The sequence below is a fragment of the Adiantum capillus-veneris genome, chromosome 1 (assembly GCF_014529385.1).
Source record: "Adiantum capillus-veneris isolate H3 chromosome 1, ASM1452938v2, whole genome shotgun sequence".
Classification (NCBI taxonomy): domain Eukaryota; kingdom Viridiplantae; phylum Streptophyta; class Polypodiopsida; order Polypodiales; family Pteridaceae; genus Adiantum; species Adiantum capillus-veneris.
This window is the reverse complement of record NC_140931.1, coordinates 18753070-18772300: the sequence shown is the minus strand read 5'-3', so window position 1 is coordinate 18772300 and position 19231 is coordinate 18753070. Positions and strand designations below refer to the sequence as shown.

Here is a 19231-nt window from a genome sequence, read left to right as displayed (position 1 = left end):
ACCCTTTTGTCTCTTAGGAAGAAGTCCTGCCTATTTGCATTTCTTTACATACCCTGCAAAATGGACCCATATGCCGTTAGGTGGTGCTCCACATTCTTTCATATTGGGACTAGTGCCGAATAAATGTCCTTTGATTCAAGTTGCATTGCCGTGCCATTTATGCCCACAATGTTTGCATTCCAAAAACAAAACTATTTTGCCTCTCTCTTTTTCCTCCACATACGACCACTCTTTTCCTCGCACCATGCTTTTTTGACTTCAACAAAATATATCCTACAATCAATAGATACACTATGATTATAATTTTTTACCATAATAGCGCAATGAGAAAGATAAAAGGTTATAGATATGATTTGCTAAATTAAAATGATGAATGAATAGTGTTAATATTTTAGGGAAGATCACCAATGGATATATCATTCTTAGCTACTAGGTGGTAAAGAGTGTTTGCTCAAGAGAACCTAGATGAGCGATGGAGTCATCTCACATTCCACTATCTATGTCTCTTGGAGGTAGGAGCTACTGCTAAACTACAACCAATCGACCCTAAAATAACTGAGGTCTTTAATTTCTATATCAACATAGAGGTAAGAGCATGAGCTCGATAACATCCATGTGACTCCCAAGTACTATGCATGACTAATATTCACTAGGTGGTAAGAGCTTTCTCTCGATCACAACCTAGTGAATTCTATAGGTAATCCACCATATTCACTTAGAGGTAAGAGCATAAGCTCGATAACAACCAAGTGAATCCTACTTCATACCTTAAACCTCACTTGGAAGTAAGAGAATCATCTCGTAACAACCAAGAGGCACTAAGTGGACCTATTCTATACAACCAAGTGAATCTTAGTTCATACCTTAAACCTCACTTGGAAGTAAGAGAATCATCTCATAACAACCAAGAGGCACTAAGTGGACCTATTCTATGTCTATATGGAGGTAAGAACATTTGTTCATGAAAACCAAAAGACCCTATATGTATGTGTATATGTTCCAAAATGTATGAACTAACACTAATATTTGTGCACATATTATAGCTATGGTAGATTTTTAACCATCAAATATCACTTTTAGTATCTATTCTAAAATAAATAGAGCTAAGAGTATAGCTTCTAATGTTTAGAATTATACATTTGCACTATAGCTAGAAAAGTAGCCTCTAATGCATACAATTATTTATTTATCTATTTTTAAACAAGTAGAGCTAAAAGTATAGTCTCTACTTAGAGTAATTTATTTAATCTTAGCAATAGAATTAAAGAATAACTTCTATCGTTAAGAATTATAGGTGATTCAAATCTATATGATTATTTTATTTTTAATGTATGAACATTAAAAATAATATTTTCTTTAAAAATCAAAGATTGTTTAAGTTGACTACTCAACCTTTCTATGTCGGAGGTAACCTGACACTTTGGTGACGGGAATTGTAGCTTAAAACGCAAATTTGGACTTTATATACTACTACTATATCGATCGAAAACATATCGATTGATTTAAACTATCGATCGAAAGCCTATTGGTCGATTAAGTATCGATCGATACGTAAGCAATAAAACGTTTTTTTGAAAAAAACTGACGTGGCAGTGAATAATATGCACGAATAAATCTTTAGAACGTATTAATCGACCATTATTCATGAATAAAACGAATGTCGAATAACGAATCATGCAACCCAGTTGCCATTTGAAGGCTATAAATAGGACCCACTATTTCATTTCAAGTCTCCAACTCTTTCTTCCCACTTATTCTAACTTGTAATCCAAAACCCAATACTTGTATCTTGAGCCATTGGCTAATGTACTCTATATTCTCATTCAATACTAGTTCTAGTTGTACTCTTTTATCATTTGAATAATACAAGTCCAATCCCATTTGTCATTTCGAGTGTCTTTTATAATTCTAGTTCCAATCATCTTTCCAGTATCTTGTCATTTTGGTGCAGTCTTGTCTTCGAGTGCACTAAAGTCTGAGTTTGAATTGAACTAACTCTAACTACCAACCTGGAATAGTTGTCTAAATACATTCAACTCCTTCCATTTTGGCAATCACAATGGCTTGAGCTAAAGCTTATCTAAACAGACAAACTATCTCCCAGTTGCGGTGCTAAAGCAAATATAGATCAGATATATCATTGAGAAGTCGAAGGACACCTACCAGATTTAGGGAGGATCCTAACCGCGTCTGCCCGATTCTAAAAGAGTCAGAGCAAGGCTCTCAAATGGACTAGCAACTTGGAAATGAGATGGATGTGGCAAAAATTAAGGATAATTGAGGTGAAACCATACCCATCCAGAGTAAGATGTCTGATCATAGACTAGAGGCTAAGCTCTTGGACTCATTGAGAATATGCAGATCAAGGTAGGAAAGGAGAAGTTCAAAACTAGTTTTTTGGTATTAGATGTGCAAGTTTGTTAGAAAGATCGTGGATCAAAATTTCTGGAGCCATCCATGATTATGCAAATTAGATTTTAATCATTCAGGGCTCTAGCAAAAGAATTCAGACCAAGAATGAAAAATGTATCAATCTGGTGATGCCATTTGGGCTATGAAATGCTCCAACAAATTTTTAGCAATGTATGATGGAAGTTTTCAACAAATTTTTGCATAAGTTTTTAGCCATCTTTGTAGATGAATTCATGGTTTTATCAATTGCACTTTTTCTTTCTAGAAATGTTGTTTGAAAGGTGCAAAGAGAAAAGTATTTGTTTGAACCCCTTCAAGACAGTTTTCATGGTCTAGCAGGGACAACTTTTGGGACATATAGTGTCCAAGAATGGGATTGAAATGTAAAATGATAAAATCAAGTGCATTCCCATGCTAGAGCACCAACCATGGTGTCTGAGTTGAGTTCATTTTTGGGATACATAAACTTCTATAGGAGGTTTGTTCATATGTTCTTAGCCAAGGCATTACCTTTATATGAATTAACCAAGAAAGGGAATAAATTTATCTCGAGTGAAGAATGTGAACAAAGTTTCCCATGCTTAAAAGATGTGATCAACCAATACTTCACCAGCCTAACTAGGATGTTGTTTTCCATGCTCATGTAGACGCTTTCGGCATGGCTATGGGATCCATATGCTGTTGGAGTAAAGGCATATGTGCCTTGCCCGGTTGCCTAGGTTATGCCACTGACATCACCTTATTCTTGTACATACACCAAGAATAAGGAGCTCCTCACTTAGAGATTGGCTCCACCCACCTACCTTCTTCTTCTTCTCCCCTTCCCATGCACACACCGCACCGCACACGCATGTATCCGTGCACATGAACTCTTCAATTGGTATCAAAGCGATGGCTCGACGATCGGCACGTGCGATTTTCCAATGAGACACAAAAGCAACGGTGATCTTGTCGGCTATGGCGGAGCTTGGAGCTCGAACTTGATCTTGGCAATGGAGCACATAGTAGGAGGTAGTAGATCTTGCACGGTGGAATTGGATCGGAGTAGATCCTGTGGATCTCAAAGACCAGTTGCACGCAGCCCCTCCTCGGAGAAGTGGGAATCTTGAGGATTCTCAAGGACTCCAAGCAAGAAAGGGATTTTCAAAGCAAGGAGAAGCTTTGCACTGTGTGCATCTTCAAGCAATCGAGTAGTGAAACAGCGGAGGCTCTGTGTAGCAAGGGAATCAAACATTGAGTAGTAAATTGGTTTCAAGATTTGGGGGGAATCTGTAGAGAAATTCGGAAATATTTGAGAGTTGTGTGCACTTGTGTGTAGACACACACACACACACACAATTGAGCTTGAATCTGTAGTCACTACAAAGAGAAAGTAGATTCAAGGGCCGAGGGGCAGATTTGCAGAGCTTGAAGGGAGTCTAAGCAATCAAAGCTTGGAGAGTTGAGGAAGCCTTTGGACGAGCAGCACTGCAGTGAACCTGGCAATAGAGAGCATGGAATTGGCAGCAAAATTAAGCGGCATTGAAAGCTTTTTGAGGCATTGGACGGGTAGTGTGCAGCTCACGAGCAAGGCTTGAGATCATGGATCCAGGCAAGATAGCAAAAAGCATGGGGGTGTGGTGATCCCCACACACACACACACACCTTGCAGTAAAAACGACCTCCTCTCTACCACACTAGGTCCCCCAACTCTGATAGCGATAAGACTTGGCAGTCCCCAAAGAAGAATACAAGGATTTTTAATTTTAATTTTTTTAAAGTGAGTGTAAGGGTGTGTTCACACAGCCTCACAAGTTAGAGGGAAAGAGAAAGAGAGAGAGGAAGTCGGCATCTGAGACGGAAAGGCAGTGAAAGAGATGAAAAGGCAATGAAAGAGACAAAAAGGCAGTGAAAGAGAGAGAGAGTTTTGACTCCCTTGGTCATGGAGAAAGGAGGGAGTGCATGCATTTGATGTGTACACATTTACACACATCAGTGCCTTGTGTGATTTTTTTGACAAGTAAGTCCGGGTCACCTACCATCAGCTCGGAATCGAACTGTTCCTCCTCAACTTTTCGACCTTGATGTACACGGAGAGAGAGAGAGAGAGAGAGAGAGAGAGATAGAGAGAGAGAAGATTGGCTCTCAGTTAGCATCCATCTTTGGCGAGCAATCTCTACCCGATGATTTTCTTCTCGGTTTTGGATTTTGACTATTTGGCATCAATTTTTGCGGCTAAGATTTCAGCGATCGCTTCCACCCGACGATAGAAGGCGACATCGACCTTCTTTTCTTGGCTTCAACATAGCAAGAGAGAGAAGTTGGGCTCTCCACTAGTGTAGCTTCGCCCAGCGACTTCCCTCCCACGGCCATTTTGGAGCGGTTTGGCTCCGATAGTTCCCCCCTAGCACCCCCAACATCCCGGCCTCGGTCAACCATTTCGTCTTCGACGACCCCTAGCTTCTTGGTTCCGTGGCACATACCGATGCATAGCGACTCCGACGGTCCATTCCAAAGCAGGTTTTCCCATGAGTGCATCTCTTGAATGGCAATTTTGACCGCAAGCAGCTGGTCATGCTTTGTGCTTGGTTTTTGGTTGACGTTCTCACCGATTGAGGAGATAGTGTGCACCAATTTCCCAATGTTCTACTCGACGTAGTTTTCACTTTCATAAAATGCAAACTATGTATGACTATGTGGGGCATTCCAAAGGCAAATTTTAGCATGTTTTTGTGTAATTTCATGCTATTAATGCATGTGTGGATATCGCTTCAGCTAGCTATAGCTCACAAGTAGTAGGTTCACATGTTTGTAGTACAACGTTCTTTGGACAGGTACATGTCCATAGAGCCACTCGTTTAGGACTAGGCCAGTTTACCAGGGTTTTGGCTTTTTAAGTATACCATTTTTGGATCTGTAATTGAGACACTGAGTGTCTGTATGCTTTATGCGGTATTGATGATTTATTTTTTTGAGTTTTCACTCAATTTTCAAGGAAAATTTTGTCAAATTTTTCCTAGTTTCTCGCCATGCTTTATGCATATCTGCAGTTGCTTCAAACTTCCAAGCCAAAAAAAACATTGTGTCACATTTATAACAACAATTGTCAAACCTCGTGGGTATCGAGGTAGATAATGCACTGATATTGTCGTCCTTGTTAAGATTTCCTTTCATTTTTGTCCTCTAGAAAACTTGTGCATTTGCTTTTGGCTTCACAATCTCAAGCCAAACAAACCAACGGCTTCCTTGTGAGAACTTCACGTGTGCATAGATCGCTAAGTGGGAATCGATCGATGCACTTTCCATAGCCGATAGTTGGTGTTGGTCATCACTTTCACTCCCGCTTGAGCAAGGGGGGGAGGGGGGGGGGGGCATGTTGAAGTTGAAGATCGGGATTTCTTTTCTTTCTTGCACTCCAAAAGGTGGCCACAAAATCCCCAAGACGCTCCACAAGCTCTCTAGAAATTTGAGCTACAAAATCCTCTCCTTCGAGGCTCTTGTAAGCCATTTTCCCAAGGCCGGTCCAGAAATAGTTTCACTCACAAACCTCAAAGATTCCTTCCAAAGCTGATTACAGAAACCAAGGGCCTCTAATGCCCTATCTTAACCAACCTTCAAGAAATTGGGAATGCCTCTTGTTGGGAATAAAGTCATAGCTAAATAGAGATTAGAGTCTTTTACTTAATGGAGAGAAATAATTTCACACACAAAAGAGATAACAGAGAAGAGAGAGAGAAAGAAAGAACAAGAGCACATGATATACATGGTTCACCCAATGTGGGCTACGTACACAACAAATCAGCCACTCAATGGCTTTGCACTTCAATCTTGAAGTAGGTTACAAAGGGATTAGCAACCCTTAATGGAATTCTCACCTTGCACCACCTCACAAACCTTCACCAGCTCATGCACCCTTCAATGCACCTTCATTGCATTTTGTGTGTAGATGAAGCCTCCTTTTATAGGCCAAAGTGCTTCCCTCTCTCATAAGAGACACTCGTGTGTGTAGCCGCCCTTGTGTAGACAAGTTAAAGTAGAACTCTCCCATATGCCCATGTGTGGCCCCCCTTGGGTAGACAAGTTTTAAGGACCCAGGAGATTGGCTTGAGAGGTCCACCTCCCTATCACCCTAAATATAGTATATGTGGCTCTTAGCCCTAACCTACTATGGATCCCCAGTCCACATCTAATGTCATGCCTAGGGTAAGACCAATCAAACCAAAGGCCAAGACGGAGTCAGATGGTCAAGGGGGCCCTATTATTAGCAAGGAAGGGAGCTATGGAGGAGGGGAAAGCTATGTTGCATAGATGCATGTACTCTTTCTCTCTTCCATGCATGTAATCTCTCTCTCTCTCTCTCTCTCTCTCTCTCTCTCTCTCTCTCTCTCTCTCTCTCTCTCTCTCTCTCTCTCTGTGCGGGCCATGAAGGGGCTTGTGAAGACTCAACAGAGAATGGTCATGTGCATGACGGCTTAGAAAGCCAAAGAGGAAGAATACAAAACGTGTGGGCAAGGCCTCTTACATTAGAGAAGGATATACCCATCGGCATGCACCAAATCAGGTGTTTTTTAACTCTGAGAGCTCACGCTACTGAGAGGAGGACAACCTGACACTACATCGGCCCCATTTGGTGTCTGTAGAGAGCGTTTGAGCTTCCATGTCTCTTTGTAGAGTGGCCACCATTGACTGGTGAAGCTCTAATTTTTTTTAAGGTTCCCTTTCTCACTTTGGCTTCTCAAGATGATATGTAAGTTTAAGGGAGGGTGCCCACAGTTACCACCCCCCCCCCCCCCCCCCCCCCCCCCCCCCCCCCCTCTTCTTGCTTGATCAGCTAAGCAAAGGTAAGCCAAGACTCCACCGTTGAGGCAACGGCAGCATAAACACCAAGGCCGACCCTTGAATTTGTGTAAGCTAAAAAAAAATTCAAAAATATGCAAAGATTGATTATTGATAAATTGGGCACGATGAATGAATGCGAAGCAAGGCTTCATAGTCACTGATGCTCGATCACAGTTTTTAATCAAGCACAACTATGCAAACATGGTGCAGGTCCTCAGAGTTGCATGCATGGGCCATGCAAAGCGCAATATAAATTCGGCAAGGAGTCGACATCGAGGTCAAAGTGTCTCCATAAGTGCAAACAAGAGTCAACAGATTTGGCAATTAGGGTAAAAATATGTGAAGATCGCAGGGCTATGTTAACAAGGACAACGAGTTGGTGCCTTTTTCTTCATGGTTTGGTAACAAAATCAAAACAATGATGATATGCAAGGCACTTTGCTGAGCATATATTTCATTAAGAACAGGATATTCAAGTATGTTAGTTTATTTATGTGTGTTTTTTAATCCATGCAAAAACTAATCTTACAAGATTCTAAGGAGGGATCTTTGAAAGCTAAATTTTGATGCAACAACAAGGTTGCCTATCAATCATGGCATGCACGTACAGACAAGTCGAGTGTCGTGTAAGGCAAAGATGCTCAACATCACCAACTATTTGTTTCTCTAGTTCAAAGGTTTGGATTTGCTAGAGCATGACTTCTAGGCAAGTGTTCCAAACTTGATGCAGTCATGTTCATCCCATAATCCACAAGCTAGATCCGAAAACTTTTCAAGGGTAATTGACAACGAGTACAGGTACGCTTTGTTCATCACATTAAGATAGTTATTTCTTGTCAAAATTTTATGCTTCCAATATGGCATCCTACTCAACATGAGCGGGGAACAACAAGCACAATTTTCTTTAAACTTTGTTTCGACTTTGAGTCTACACACAAGGTAACATATGGGTGTATCGAAAATGAAGGGTCATAAGATTGGAGCATGGCTCTGTACAACCAAGATACATAGACCATGTTTTGCATGTGGAGTACGACTCCATATGAGGCTATCCACGAGCAAGGCTTATATTTTTAGCGGCCACAGATTTCGTTGGAGAGTATCTCTTTTGAAGGGAAAAAACAAGGCTTTCAAGAGCAAGGCTCCATATTTATGTATGCATTGGATGTATAATCATTTTAAAACCATTGTAACTTGCCAATGTGAGGCAAATAGGTATGTGAAGTACATTGAAAACACAATCATGACACCAGATGTTCCAACTTCCGATGCCATGGGTAGTGGTTACAATAATATACAAAATTTCAAGTTATGCTTGTTTTTTTTGAAGTTTACTAATTTCATTTGCAAAAGATTTCTCTATTGTGCAAAGCAAAGTTCTTTGCCAGACTTCATGCAAAGTAAGGCTTCTCTTATGTGGCACGGTACTATCAATTGATTTAGATCAAGGATAGTGGCACACATATTTGACACTATGTGAATATAAGCTCACAATTTACGCAATGACGCACTGTGATGTATCCACTCCAATGTAATCGTGCAAAGCACGTATACCAGGGGCTCACATTGAGACTATCATTGAAGCCAAGGGCTTTGTTGGGTTTGTGGCCTTTAGCCTAAACACAATAATTGGTGTGAGAAGCCACCCTTAGTTGTTCAATGCCTATGTGGAAGATAAGACTTTGTAATATCTTAGATATTATATTTGCCTTTAAGAAAGTCAAGGGCTCACATCCAGAATAGCCTTTGGGTCTTTTATGGAAAGGCTTTTATGTACATAATATATATATTCTATGCTATGCAAAAGAGAATGTATGATTGAGTGTTGCAAGTGTATTACTTTATCTCTCTCTCTCTCTCTTTTCTTCTCTCTCTCTTTCTATAGTGTGTAGCTATGGCTGCTCCAAATTTCAAGCCACCTTGAGCTCAATTGCATCCACCCAAATCTCTTTCTATAGTGTGTAGCTATGGCTGCTCCAAATTTCAAGCCACCTTGAGCTCAATGGCATCCACCCAAACCCATCAACTGGTATCAAAGCTTGGGTTAATGTTTAATTGATTGTAATTAAGCTCCTTCTACATTATCGTGTGTGTATATTGCATTCATTTAAATCTACATTACATCATTTCTTAGGTCGTGCTTAATCTTTTGAGATTGATATGCTTTGATCATCAAACTATTGCATTGCGGATATGCTAAAGATCCATCTTTCAAGAGCTTTCCAAAGCATCACTAAGAGGATCAATCTCACTTAATTGTATTCCTACAATTAGTGCATTCGGCCAAGATTTGTCTGCAGCTGCTATCGTGGCGTTAGCCAATCACGAGCAATCCCGACCAATGCTCAACTTGATTGATTGTCTCTCCCTCATTGAGTCAACCTCAGCCCACTATCAAGTTGAAGCTCTGCTTTTGGTGCCTAGCAGCCTATGGTTAATTCGACACCCACACACACACACACACACACACACACACACACACACACCCTCGCGCACGCCATTATCTTGCTCAACAATGCTCCAATCGGCCCCCACGGATGCAATCACGAGGCCATGTGACCCCTACTGCGCATTCAGATCACGCAAAGAAGTGAAAATCCGTCACCTGCCCATTGGACGGCTCCTGCTCGACTGCGACAATCGTCAATATTTTTGCCATTTCTAAGTTTCAATTTTTACTCGCCCACCATTTCACACTATAACCTTTTTTTTTAGGTGATCTTTAATTTTGTGGGCTAGTGGAGCTTCACACACCAAAGCCAGTCATCATCCTCCAAGCTCGACATCAGCAAGCATCGTTTGATCGGTTTTTTATTTGACCACGCTTTTGAGCTCCAGAACTTCTGAACTTCAAAAGTGGCAAGCAAAGCTTTATTTTGAGCTTCAAAGGAGAGCTTCTTCAAGCATTCAAAGGCTTGCAACATTAAGCTTCAAGTCCAAAGAGCATCAATGGATTCTTCATCAAAGCTTCAACAAGAATTGAAATAAGACTTCAAGGAAGCTTCCAAGCAATCAAACAAGGCAAAAAAAATTTGTGAAGAGGTGCTCGACAAACTAAGTGGCAAAGAATCGAGCATTCTCTCTCTCTCTCTCTCTCTCTCTCTCTCTCTCTCTCTCTCTCTCTTAATTAACTCTAAATTTTTGCAACCAAGCACCATTTGCAATGTATGTTATAATCTACATTTACGGGGATGGTAGACACTGGCTAGGAGAGTCTCATAAGCTGATGACCCCTCTATCAGCACACTGGGAGAGAAGACAATAGAAAAGTTCAATGGGGAAGGGTTCCATACATGGCAGGCAGAGTTAAGGAGATACCTCATGAAGAAATGTTTGTGGTCTGTTATTAGCACAACCTTAGAGCAACAAGCCAAAGCTGATGGAGTGCATACTAGAGCATCTACACTCATAGCAAGTGCACAAAATTTATCCACAGATGAACAAGCCTTAGGAATTATCATCACTTCCTTGCATAACAACTATGTGCATTTCATAGACGAATGTAAGCATGCACATGAAGCTTGGCTAGTTCAAGAGAAAAAATTTGGAGCTAGGGCTAAAAGAAGCAAAGGCACTCTCAAGAGAAAACTTTACAAGCTCACTATGGTTGAAGGGGAGGATATTGCTAGCCTATTTAATAGGCTTAAGAGCATTGTCACGCAACTCACTTACATCCAGTGTGAGGTACCAGAAGATGAAAAAGTGAATGCGCTTTTGAGTGCACTTCCACCATCTTATGACCACTTAGTCACCGTTCCTAAAGAGAAAGAACCAACTCTAGCATTACAAGACATCATCGAATCACTTCAAGCAGAAACGAATACGTAAAAGGGAAAATTGGCATCATCAAGAGAGGATATTTTTTTGCATCATCATCAAGTAGAGGATATTCAACATCGCCATCATCAAATGTAAAGAAGTGTTATGATTGTGGGAGAATGGGATATGTAGCAAAGTAATGCTACACCAACAAATCTTGCAACAAATGTGGTAAGAAGGGGCATCCTCCTTCTTGATGCTACTCAAGTGGAGGCAATAGCAGTGGAGAAAGTAGCAGTGATAACAGCAACATCCGAAGCTACAAAGGCAAGAAACTTGCAAGAGGATTAGCTCATGTTGTGGAGGACAAAGAAGAGGACGAAGATCAAGGCAAGAACAATATGGTCTACTGCAATGACGTACTATGAAGATTGTAGCCTCTAAGGGGAGGTTTTTTGTCATTCTTTGTGGATATGTATTGACATCCTCTGTGGATACTCTATGTCATCCTTAGTGGATATAAGAATCTTTAGTGTATTGTCCTAGTCCAAAGTCCAATGGGAGGATTGTTGGGATTGTGGCCTTTGGCCTAAACACTGAGAATTGGTGTACAAAGTCACCCTTAGTTGTTCAATGTCTATGTGGAAGTTAAGCCTTTGTAATATCTTAGATATTATCTTTGCGTTTATGAAAGTCAAGGGCTCAAAGAACAAATAACCTTTGGGCCTTATATGGAAAGGCTTTTATGTATATAAGATATATATATTCTATGCTATGCAAAAGAGAATGTATGATTAATAGTTGCAAGTGTATTAATCTATCTCTCTCTCTCTACTGTGTGCCATGTGCACTTTGCCGCACGTGTCGAAGGCTGGGAACTTGCCTGTGCACTATGTGCGAGCCTTGAAAGGCTACAAGCACACAACTAGAAGTTAGATCCTAGCAAGCTCAAAGAAACAATGGTGTGTCACTCATCGCTCAATGCTTCCATTGTGAAGGATCATGTAGTGTGAAGAAGAAGGAGCCGCTCTTGATCCCGTGCTCAATTGCCTTGCCGCCGTTGCAATGCTCAATCACTCTCTCTTATCTCTCTCTCTCTCTCTCTCTCTCTCTCTCTCACACACACACACACACACACACACACACACACACGTGAGCACACGAAGGAGGAGAAGACAAAGATAGAGCAACATCACTTCTTAGCTTGTACCTCAAAGAATGAGGATTTTTAGGTCAAATGGACCTTTTATAAGAGTTTGACCCATTCACACATGGGCGCCCATAATGGTCGATCATTTGCAGAACTACTGTAAAAATAAGATAAGTGGTGCGCCTCTCATCGACGATCACCTACACACCTATTGGACCGTGGTGCGCCTCTCATCGACGATCACCTACACACATATTGGACCGAGAAGCACGATCCATGACTCAATCAAATAAATAATAAGGCATATATTGAAGGTGATAGGGTGTCTGTGAGGATTAAAGATAGGTGGTGCGCCTCTCATCGGTGATCACCTACACACCTATTGGACCAACAAGCCCGGTCCATGACTCAATCAAATAAATAATAAGGCGTTTGTCGAAGGTGATAGGGTGTCCGTGAGGGTCAACATGCCCCCCTTCCTGAGATTGAATGTCCTTAGCCTTCTTCAATCATTGAAAAATCAATCAAAATTGGCATAGTAAATGCATTCTCATATACAATTAAAAAGCATATGCAATTGTAGGCACACATTAGCAGTAAAACATTAAACTGTAATATAATCAAACGCATAAGCAATTGTAAAGGTAAAAAAATAAACAAGTTTGGGGTCTCTAATTTAACAATCTAGAGGCACTACATGTCAACTATTAATACCATGGGCAAGCTTCTTAATTCTCTCTGGTCAATTAAGTTGTTTAATTGTGAGAGCAAAGTATTTCATGTTCGAGGGCTGACTAGAGGATATTCCTAGAAGACCTTGTAGTTAAGCTACAATACAAGAAATTGCTTATGAAATCATTGCCTGAATTATTCCTTTTGTTTGACCCCCCAAAGTCCTTTCACATTGATTCAATTTTGATGTGTGTGTTTATTTTGTATGCCTTGGGCTTTTTGCGTTTTAATGAAAAGTGCCCACACTGGGAACCTCTAGGGCTCTAGTACCATAGGCAATACATGTGAGTGAAGTACCAAATCAAGCTGGGATTTCTCTTCCAACTTAAGATTTTACATTGTGACACTTTTGATTTTTTTGTTTGTTCGTTTTCAACATTTCAATTTTGTAACTTTGGGGGGTCATATGACACTATTACCCTCCCCAGGCTCATCACACTAGTAAACTCCCTTTATAATACTTAAGCTAAAGGTCAATAGGTACTAAGCCCACTAGAAATCCCTAGTACATTGCACACAATGCTACCTAAATCGGATTAAGAACCTAAAGTAACCATTGATTATTAGGAAGGAATTCCCCATGGTATTAAGAGAAGATATCTAACGTCTAACTTGGTCAAACTAGCTTAGTCAGACTGCTTGATTCTTAAACGTAGACAACGAATTATGATAAAAAATTATATTGAACCTAATGTTTACTCTAAGCAAATGTGTTGAATATTGTGCTACCAATCACATTTAATTAAAGCATACAAACATGGATACAAAAAAAGAAGACAAGAGGAAATTCTAATGGACAAGACTCTATTTGTGTTAATGATCACGCTTGATTCGAAGAGTGAACGAGAGAAAGATTGCATGAAGTTCAAAATATTAATAATGGCAACGCGTTTCTATACACACTAGAAAACAAGGAATACCTCTAGGAGACACAACAGTGGGAAGAGGAACCAACCTTTATTGAACACAATCAAATAACATAAGGAACCCTAACCTGATTATTTTCACCCTCCTAGAGAGTCAAGGAACAGGATATTGAATACATGGGCGGGTAACCCTAGGTCTAAACCCCTATCCTTGTCATCGTTGAGAGAAACAAAGTCATCATCCGTGAGACCATACATGCAATCCGTGTAATCATGTAACTCTTCCTCATCATTGGAGGCACAAATGTTCACCAAGAACGTCACTAGACGTCTATAGTCATCTCGGTCAAATGGGTAAGCTTGTGCAATCGGAGAGACAATCTCTACTAAGTAGGAATCGATCATGGTCCAGAGACGTATTAGCCATTCTAGTTCCTTAAAATTCTTCTTACACGCTAGTGTATCTACCGAATCCCATTCACATGCAAGCATCGGGTAGACTATGTGAAACACTTGTGAAAAGTAAAGAGGGTACCTGTCACCCAAGGTAAGAGTGGATCACTCTAGCATACTAGCCATATCTGTATATATAGATAGATGATGGTTAGTGTGCAAATATTATAAGTTCATGTCAAAAGGTCATGTCCTTGTTTGGTGGCTCTTGCTCTTTTACTTCTTCTTCTTTTTTTTCTTGAGTATAGGGCTATATATATACATTCCCTAAGATTGGAAGATTGAGAGGTCAAGGAGGAAGGTTAAGAGGGGAGCTAGTGAATGATGGATGTCAGCAAACACTCCCTCCTTCCTTGGGTAGATCATACCTTTTGGAACGATGTCATCACCTTTTGAAACCAATTGTTCCAAGTTGTCATGGGTGAAGACTTTGACCAATAGTTGTTGACCACCTTAGGTGTTTCATCTAGTTGCAAGGGTGGTAAGGTACTCTCCCATGATTTTACTTGCAACGTTGTTGTAGGTGGTGAACTTACAACGGGAGGTGCAAATTCTTTCTTGTTTGTATGGATAGGTACAATGGTAGGTGTAGGTTGTGTTGAAGATTATATTTCCGTGTATGAACTACATGAAGAGCAAGTAGCTTCATTTGTTTTTTCTATTTTTGAGCTGAGTGAAACAAGACTTTCTCGCTTGGGTACCCAAACTAGCTCCGGATCAGGTGTATAGTGTTCTATGATCTTTCCCTGCCCACGATCTTCAATCGGATTTATTGTTACAGGATTTGATTCACATGGGTCAGGTGATAGGTAAGAACACAATTTACGTTTTGGCACCCAGATTTGATCATTTCCTTCATAGAAGCCTTCGGCTTCCAATGGTCGTTTAGGAATCCAACACAATGTTTTCTAATTACATTTTTGGGAGTGAGTGGGGCATCTCTTACAAGGCTTCTATTTTTTAGCACCAAAAATTATCATTAAAGAAGCTTTAGCGACCCATTTGTATGTTTCCTTAGTTATATTGTGATGGGTCTTGTGTGTCTCATTTTTGTTTCAACTATAGAAGCTAAAGCTCTATGGGCTATAGGGACATATGGTTCAACCTCTTGGACATGTAATGTTTTGGGTTTTATTTCCTCAGGAGGTAATATCTCAGGGACTATGGCTTGAGTAACACGGCTAAGAGTTGGTTTTTGCGTTGTGACACTCGTAGTCTCCCAATCAATAGTGCATTCATCCATATACGTCCTAGGTTTATATTGCCTTCCATAGTTCCAATAGGCATGACCAAAAAGTCTTGAGCTACAACCCCGTTGTCATAACTGGCAAAAGTGTGCCAGTTTCCAAAAACCGCAATTATTTTCTTATTGTTTGATACCCTTGACTTGGATAGTACTCTCAGATAGAGATGGATTTTCTAATTGACACCACACCCCATATGACAACAAATTATATTTAGCACACGTGTCCTATAAGGCGTTATATAGCACTTTCCCATAGGTGTTATTTAGCTCAATAGGATACCGTAGAGGTGTGTCAGAGTCCAATCAATCATCCTCTATTTCAGCGTGAAATACATGTGTCACTTCAAGGTTGGCCTCTCGTTGGCGTCTTACACGTTGTTGTCATTCCTTAGCCTCAGCTTGAGCTTGTATCTTTTTCAATTTTGCTTTTGCCTTGGCTGCTTTTTTTTTATGGATGGCACGATGCCGTGCAGCTCCACTCCCATGCTAAGAAAGATGCAAGAAAAATACATATCGAGCTTATTTAAAGCTTACTTGATTAATGGTCAATGACCAGGGCTTGTTAACAGGCCAAGTTTAATGATTAATGTATGCGAGATGTGGCTTAAAAGGGCCAACAAATGCCTTAATGATGCAAAAAAGGAGTATTCTTGAGCACAGATGGAAGATTATGATCTAGAACTGCAGTGCTTAAAGTGCTCTATCGGTCTGTCTTTACGGCTCGTCGATTGGAGCTACGATAAAGAAGTTATGGCAGTTCGAAGTTTGAGTCGATTGTAGATCCATACCGGATTGGGAAACTGCAGCTGAGGTGACAGAATTGAAATGAATGCATGGGCCTGAAGTGCTCACTTTGTGGAGCGCACCGGTCTTTTTAGATCAACGATCAGAGTTCAGGTCGCCAAGATATTGGTAGGGGCCGGTTCCGTACTGGTCCTGTCGACTCAGTTGGTGTCTCAACTCTGGGAGTTTTTGTCTTTCGTCCAGGTTTTGGAATGCATGAGCAGTAATTGCTTTGAGGAGTCTCGTGTTCGGAATGTGGTCTCTTGGAATGCATTGACTGTGGGATATACCCAACAAGGCAAGGTCAAGAAGATACTTGCATCTTGAAGGTTGTGGTGGCATTCGACACAAAAGGTTGCTGCAGATTTCACGATGATATTACTAATCAGGGAATGTTGGGAAGTGGTGTCATGCAAGGCATTGCAATATGTATGCCAAATGTGATGCCCTTCAAATGGCTACCCGAGGGCCGCTAGGCCGGTTGTTGGTAAAAGCAATCCATGTTACGCCGGGATCGTGAGGTCAAATCCAAATCCTCCCAGCCTTTGACGTCCAAACCCCTTCTACCAAAGTAGAAAAGGGGCACTCGGGTGGCGATGGGGACTCAAGGTTCGCCAAGGTCGTCCTGAGGACACTAGTCTTAGTACACACAAGGACCAAATAATAAGGCCTGTCCAAAAGCCATTAGAATGGCTGCCCAATACAATCAATTAAGGGCTCTCTCTCTCTCTTCCTCTCGTGCTTGAGAGCAATTTGAGGAGGAGGAGGGAAAGCTTTTCTCACTCGTTCTCGAAGCAAGAAGGAATCTCTCTCTCGCTCTCGCTCTCGCTCTCGGATCATCGTGGGCTACTAAAAAGCAAGGCAAAGGATATACTCTCTCCCTCTCGCTCTCTCTTTCGAGCTTGGACAAGGCAAAGAGCGTTCTCTCTCTCTGCTATTGTGAAGCTTGAGAGGGCATGAACAAGCAATAAGGGGAAAGAGCTTGAATCTTGGTCGAAACAACCAAGGGAGTAAACTTGTCGACGTTGAGGCAAGCAAGCTTGAGAAGAAGCTTGTCGAGGATAGCAAGCAAAAACGAGGAGGAACCAAGGGGATGGGAAGCAACACGCGATTCAGAGTGTAAGCAATAGACTAGGAGGGAAGAAGAAGGGAAGGGAGGGCTCAAAGGGGCAAGCTCCCTCTATATCGCTCTCATGCTCGGATCTCTCTCTCTCTCTCTCTCTCTCTCTCTCTCTCTCTCTCTCTCTCTCTCTCTCTCTCTCTCTCTAGTTCTCAAAGCTAGTGGGAAGCAATAGAGCTTAAGCAAGCCGAGAAGAGTAAGGGAATTCACCTGAGAGTTTGGGCAAGAGTCCTTGGGCAAGGATCTTGACCAAGAAGCTCTTGAAGCTTGAGCAAGCCAAGTTAAAAGGATATTCCAAGCAAGGTCAAGATAAAACAAGCAACCAAGATTGGAGCAAGCCAAGGCGAGAAGGAGATTTATAAGCAAACGGAAAGCTTGAAGTAAGCAAGAGCAATCTTGGCAAAGGAGAATGGTAAGGGAACTCACCGGACAGATCTTGGTCGAAGAAACCAAGGGAGCAAGCCAAGGCAAGAAAGACAAATCGAAGGAAGATTTGAAGTAGGATACGACTATTTCTCTCTCGTGCATAAGAAAGTGACTCAACCTAAAGAAGCAAGAGGTCAAGAGCATGAGAACGGCAATTAATGGAGTGAATGGAAGCTTGCAAAATTCGTGAGGTATTCGAAGCAGATAAAGCGGCAGAGGAAAATTTCCATCACCGTCATCCGTTAAAGATTGAATTAGCATTTTGTTAAGTCTGGTGTCATTAAGGCCCGGTTAATCCTGTAAAGCGGGAGCTTAAACTCCTAGTTAGCAGACGATCCAAGTGACGGCGTTGTTATCAGCCCGCCTTGGCTAAGGATTAAGTTGTACTCAAATGTATTAATCAATTAATTGATGGGTACGGTGATTGCCAGTGTCAGTAGCATCAGTTGTTCTTGTTCTCTCTCTTCCACACCTCCCACAGCCAGAGGCCCGGCGCCTGCCCGGCTCACATAGCGAAAACATATCCCCCGACATCTTTGGTGAGCCCGACGCGAAATGAGCCAGGGTGGGAGGTAAAGATGGAGAATTTAGAGAAGATGATGAAGATGATTGCAGAGTTAAGTGCGAACGGTTTTGATGATAAGTCAACAGTTCCAAATTTTGCAAAGATGCTTCAATTGGTTCAAGGATCTCTGCTTGAAATAGAGACCATGAAGAGGAAAAATCAAATTGATGAAGCTTTGGATGCAGCTTTAGATGCAGTATACGATGAGAGACGACTCTTTGATGGATACGATCCAGAGGGCTACCTAGAGTGCTATGAGCTGGAGAGCAAGGTAAGAGGGATACCAGAAGAGTTGATGATCAAATCTTTTGAGCAGTTAGTGAGTTCAGATGTGAAGGAGCATATTCAATAGGTTACCAGAGCTTGCAACGACGACTGGGAGTATTTCAAAGAAGCTATTATGAGCAATATGAAAGCTATCAAGAACAAAGTGCATGTCTACTGGACTACGGAGATATCCGAGGAAAAGTACGATCAAAGCTAGAAGCTGTGATTGATGAGTTTATTGTGCAGGATGCTACTTTCTTACAGGCTAATGATGAAGACATAGTCAAAGCTGTGTATGCAAGGTTGGGTTTTGCAGATGCCGTGCATGAAGTAGAAGTCCTTGAGGGTGAGTCTCTACAGCCTCAAACTACACAGGGTGAATTTTGCAAAGAACATATACTTGTAGTACAGAAAGAAAAGAAATCATGGGATCAAAACAACGAATTGGCTAAAGCTCAGAAAGAAATTGTGCAGGTGAATGAGTGTAGCCATATTCAAGAAGACATGCATCAAGATTCAATTACAACTGATACTTTTGCTACTGAACCAGAATTAGAGCAAAATTTTCCTGGTGCAAATTCTACCATAGAGGTAATTGAAGATATTGGTACAGGTTTTGCCAAATAGTTGGTTA

The 19231-nt window shown here is 41.2% G+C and overlaps 1 long non-coding RNA gene across 1 annotated transcript; it reads left to right on the top strand.

Annotated features, from left to right (window-relative positions):
* Window positions 1–8983: 8983 nt before the first annotated feature.
* On the top strand, window positions 8984–11819 carry LOC147464388 (uncharacterized). Its single transcript, XR_015188424.1, has 2 exons — window positions 8984–9259; window positions 9946–11819. It is a non-coding gene; the product is annotated as an uncharacterized LOC147464388 (long non-coding RNA).
* The last annotated feature ends 7412 nt before the right edge of the window (window positions 11820–19231 follow it).